This window comes from Onychostoma macrolepis, chromosome 19 (assembly GCF_012432095.1).
Source record: "Onychostoma macrolepis isolate SWU-2019 chromosome 19, ASM1243209v1, whole genome shotgun sequence".
Classification (NCBI taxonomy): domain Eukaryota; kingdom Metazoa; phylum Chordata; class Actinopteri; order Cypriniformes; family Cyprinidae; genus Onychostoma; species Onychostoma macrolepis.
In genome coordinates this window covers 21,130,978-21,136,977 of record NC_081173.1, presented here as the reverse complement: position 1 = coordinate 21,136,977, position 6,000 = coordinate 21,130,978, and positions in this window count along the sequence as shown.

The window sequence follows — 6,000 nt, the reverse complement described above, 5'->3', positions numbered from 1 at the left end:
GCCGGATGAAATAGAAGCAGAGATTGGTTGCAGTGATTACCGTAAGCTGCCAGTGTTTTCATTACAAACAGCAGACGATTTCTAATAAAAAGATTAGAGGTGTATGGCATCTTCAGAATCATGTCATGGAGTGAATTTATCATGACCGGGACACTAGCGACCCCATTTTCCACAGCTGTAAAATAGATGTACGGTACATTTCATTTTTTATATTCTTTTAAAAATGGCCCAGTGGTGACTGCCGTTACAGCGCTCAGTTAGGAAAGGTATCTGATGGCAAAAAGTTTCTGCTCTTCTGATTTTTATAGCTAATAGTTCAATGCTTGTTACTTCTGAATACTGAATGCAATCATAACGAAAACATGATGTCATGGCACTTGGTGCTATTTAACGTGATTTGTGCCCTTTTTTACAAGCCATTTTGGTTAAAAGTGTCTACTATGAACATGTTCAGGTCGTATCACACCACCAGACAAAAAACGTTTGTGTTAATAAATGACTAATAAATAACATTGATACAAAAAAAAAAAAAAGGAAAGCATTGCCATCACTGGAATAAATTACATTTCAAAATATATTAAAATAATAATCAGTTACTTTAAATTGTAATAATATTTCACAATATCACTGTTTTTCAGTTTTTTTTTTTAAATCAAATAAACACAACCTTATGGTCTCCATAAGTAACTTTATAATAAAAAATCTTTTAAAAATAAAATGTTAAAAACATACACATACATATATATATACATATTACTAACCCCAGACTTCTGAACAGTAGTATATACTGTATATATTTCCAGATATTCATTCCTTCATTTATTCAATCATTGAGGAATTATTTTTAGCAAATTCTCATTGTTCTAATGTATTTACTTCAATCATTTTTATTCTTTTAATTCCCTATTCTTAACGCAAAAAACTGTAATAAAATCATTAATTAAATAAACAATCTTATTTTTCATTACAGCAATTAGAATTTGGTGATAAATTTGCATAATTGATTTAAACATAAATGCCACAATGCTAAAAATCCTAACAGTCCTAGAAAAGATTATATACTGTACAAACCCAAATGTAAATGCAATGCCTAGGTCTAGGACATTTACTTGGAAGTGTTAGTGTTAGTTCCTTGGCAATACTCATGGCAATACTCGTTGTTGGAAGGCGAAAGATATCAGATGTTACACACACACTTCCCAACCGTTTATTTGAACTGATATTCTTGAGTAACACACACTCATGGAGAACAAATACTTCCACTGGTTCTGCTAATCAACAGCTTAAGGATTCGGATTCCTGATCTGAAGTCTGATCTTAGCATCTCACTGTTTTCCTGTGTTCAGTTGGGACAATTACTAAAAATGGAGCATGTCTGTGCTTTAAGGTGCACAAATTCACCCGACAGTACAGCCAGCGGCCTTTTAAAACACTCTTTGAGTTTCTGTATGCTATCTCTATAGCTGTGTCTTCGGCTCAGCCCTCATTTAACATCTCATATCTTATCTATTTACTTATCTGGCGCCTCAGTCTGCTCAAAAGAAACAAATGATTTGAAAACCACTGAGGGGAAGATTATGGTAAACCTCGAATTTGTTTTGCTTGGAAGAAAGCCTCCACAACGTTCCGCTCAATTTCGACAATACACGATTGTTATGGTAGCATAATGCTAATTGGCTATGGATATAGAAAGGAAAAATACAGATTTTTTTCGTCCCCTAAGAGCTGAGCAGTCATGCTGTGCGTATCTACAAAATAACTTAAACTGGTGTCTGATGGTGAATACGAGGCAAACGGTAAAAGCTGATTGTTAAAGAGAACGCTTTATAGAGATGCCATCTCTAGTTCAGAAGGAGAGGCATAGTAGCATTTGCCTTGAAGCTCAGACAACAGCTGAAATCTCCTTCCTGAAAGACTGTGACATCAAAGAACTTCTCAGCGCACATCTGTCTGCCATCCAGCGACTGGCAGCACTTGAGAACTCTGTCTTACTGTAGTCGACGTTCTGTGTTCTGCCACCATAAAGCTGTATTATCATGCTACCAATATACAGCACCAGTCACAAGTTTGGACACACCACATAATATTGTACATCACTGATAAAGTCACCAAAAACTATGAAATAATGACCAAAACATGCTAAACAAATCAAGACTTTCTTATGCTTCACTGCTCTGCTCAGCCTGCACATTCATTTTGGCTGCTTTTGCCTAATTAACTACCTTACAGGGATAGTTCACCCCAAAATGAAAATTCTGTCAATAATAATTACTCCCCCTCACAACATATTCAACCATCGTTCATCTTTCATAGACAGCAACACAACTACCATGTTCAAGGCCCAGAAAGGTAGTTAGGACATCATTAAAATAGACCATGTGACATCAGTGGTTCAACCGTAATTTTATGAAGCTACGAGAATACTTTTTGTGCGCAAAGAAAACAAAAATAATGACCGTATTCAACAATTCTTCTCTTCTTGACCTGAGGGTGATTAATTAATTTAATAAATCAGAATTTTCATTATTGGGTGAAATATCCCTTTAAATCACCCAAATAAAATAATTTAAGTTATTGTCTTGAATAAAAAGTATGACTTTGTTTTCAATAATGACAATAATATTCATGTTTTAAAGCACCAAATCAGCATATTAGCACGATTTCTGAAGGATCATGTGACACTGTGACTGGAATAATGGCTGCTGGAAATTCAGGTTTGCCATCACAGGAATAAATTATATTTGACAATATATTAAAATAGAAATCAGTTACTTTGACTTGTAATAATATTTCACAGTATTACAGTTTTATTGTAATTTTGACCAAATAAATGCCTTGGAGAGTATAAGAGACTGCTTCTTCTCAACAACATTCGTGAATATAAAAAATAAATAAATAAATGCTAAAAAGAAAATTAAACTGTGCACATTTGCTGATGTGGGTATTTTTGAAAACCGAGATAAATGTTCTTTAAAATGATCTTACTATATTAACACTCACATCAATTTACCTCATGCTGTGGGGTAAAAGGCCCAGAACGCTGCTATTAAATTAACATGTATTTTTAATCAAAACAAACTTTATTTTTATTCTTTTTTTTTTTTTAGATAATTTATGTTGCTATAGCGATGTTTAAAATGATAATTTTAGACCCATTGTGCCTTACTATAATAATACGAGTGGCTGTGAATGTGGAAAGTCAGTCAAGATTCTATCAGAAGAGAAAGAGAGAAACAGAGCATTTTTGTTTTCTTCTCCACCACCCCAGTCTGCTGATTTACGAGTGGACACCACACTATTGTTTACTGTTAATTGCTATTAAATTATACCATAGTTCCATGCAAGATGACATTTCGCCTCAAGTAGATATACTGCTGGCAGCACCCAGCGTGAATTCAAACAACAGCACGGCCTGTAAATTTGAATGTAAATACATCCATGCAGGAGGGATAAAAAATGAGAGCAAACCATCATCTGCCGGACGTGACAGACACAGGTAAGACCGTCAAGGAGGACGCCAAGCTGACGAGGAGAAGAGACCTGGCGAAAACAATGGCCCCGGACAGCATCACAATAGCCTCATTAGAAGGGTTAACGTTATCAAGGTTTGGGGGGAATGAGTGGAAATATCAACCCCTGCTTAATATGGAACCTTCTGGAAGACACGGCTGCCGTAAGGTTCCATCATCGTGACGGCGAGGTGATTATGTTTGGTAATCTGATGCTCGTTAAGACGTAAGCGCTGGCATCTCGTGATGGAGGAGACGGGTATCGGGAAAAAAATACAAGGAAAAAAGGTGCATATGGTGATACTACACACAAAGGCTTAGTGAGAAGTTAGTGGTTCAAATCTCAGTTCTGGCACTCAGCAGAGATTCATTACTTTACATCCAGAGATTTGATAGCTCACCCAAAAATGACAATTCTGGCATTTACTCTCACATTGTTCTAAACCTGTATGACTTTCTTTCTTCTGAAGAAAACACACATACACAAACACACACAAAAATATTTTGAAGAACCAAACTAAATTTGAACCCATTGACTTTTTTATTTTCAAAAAAGAAAAATATATATTTTTTTAAATTATATTTTTAGTGTGCGAGTTTGCCTGCCAAAAGGTAGTCATACAGGTCTGGAACGATACAACGGTGAGTAAATGACGACAGAATTTTGACTGCATAAACTAGCCCTCACAGCACTAATCTTTTGGCTGGATCAGTGGTGAAAATACTGCTAATATTGCAAAGTATATGGTACTAAAAATTATCACTCAAAAGTTTAGCATATTTTTTATTACTAATTTTATTACTTGACCTGGATGACAATACAGTATATCCCTATTCAGTACATTTCAGGCTGTATATACCATAAAACTTTATTGCAAAATTTGACAAAGTACTGTAATATGTTTTTTTTCTGTAATTGATGTATAAATTAAAGTGGCCCTTTTATGAATCAATTTGCACTTTCAATTGGCAGAATGTCTTTACCTGTTGAGCATTTCAACAAATATGCTCTACAAATATGAAATATTGTATATATTTTTTAACAAATATTAATGGTGTCTTAAATATATGTAAATATACTACAATTTACAAGTTTAGGGTTCTTTAAGATTTTTAAATTTTTTTAAAGAAGTCTCTTATGTTCGCCATGGCTGCACTGCTTTAAAAAATAAATAAATAAATATGAAATTTATTCCTATGATTGCAGTCTTCAGTGTCACACACATATGTACATACATATAGTATTTACACATATATACTGTACGTTTGAACAGGAGTGTATATTTTCTTCTACATGTCATTCAAAATAATCGCCAAACCTATGAGATTAATTGCTAATTATTTGCATTAATTTTCTGACTCGATCAACCTAAGAGTCTTTTTTATTAAGATACCTGATTTGTCAAGGCTAAACACTGCTGAAAACCGCAAAACTACTGATCTGTTTCTACCACATTTTATAAATACTCCTAAGTTGCATTAAAGTACAATCAGTTGCTCATGAAACACCCTCTCTTGAACTTTTTTTAAAAGCCTCTCTTGTAAACTTACATGTAAACAACACAGAGGTCATGATCAACACGTCCCTGCATAGTATTTAGCGCCTGCAGTCATGCTATTGTAGCCATACAGGATTGTCTCTCTCCATTAGAACTGTTGAAGAACTTCAGCCGCGCTCGAGAGCCTGATGCAAAAGAGTGAGGATCGATGGGCCGGATCAATCGCCTCCCTGGTGGCTGAGTTTTAAGTGCCGGGGCCCGTGCTTGTACATCCGCATCAGGAGACCTGTCATGCTGTACTTACAATCAATTAAAGAAATTAGCCTCCTCACCCCCAGCCCTCCCCCTGCTCTCCTCCCCACATGCGCTGACGGACAGGGGAGCAGAGACACCTCTCCCTCAACAGCTGGCTCTAAATGACATCAGTGTGGGAGAAACATCTGGAACGACACCTGCCAGCTCTACCTCGGCAGTCGTTTGCGTGGAGAGAAGAGGATGAAAAAATTCGCTCGGCACTCAGCGAACAGGATATGTGCAGTCAAACGAGAGACATTCATTCTGGTAAAGTGAAGGTGAATGACTCGATGACAGAATATTGATGGATACGGAAAACATCTGTGTGTGAGGAGTGTCATCCTGTTTGTGATGTTAAATATGGAGCTTCAGTTTTTTTTTTAAGTAGTTTATGCACCAAATGTTAGTTGCATAAGCTTAAAGGGGGGGTTGATTTCAATTTTTTGTAATGTTGCTGTTTGAGCATAAACAATATCTGCAAAGTTGCAGCGCTGAAAGTTCAATGCAAACAGAGATACCATCTTTTAAAATTCTGGAAATTTAATGCCTACAAAAACGGCGGGTAAGGGACTACAACGAACTGCTTCCCGGGTCTGATACGTCACGGACCCAGATAAACCCCGCCCTCGGGAACAAGGGGGCGAGGCCATGCTGTGCTGCTTTAGAGAAGAGGAAGAGAAAACTAGGGGTGCACGTAA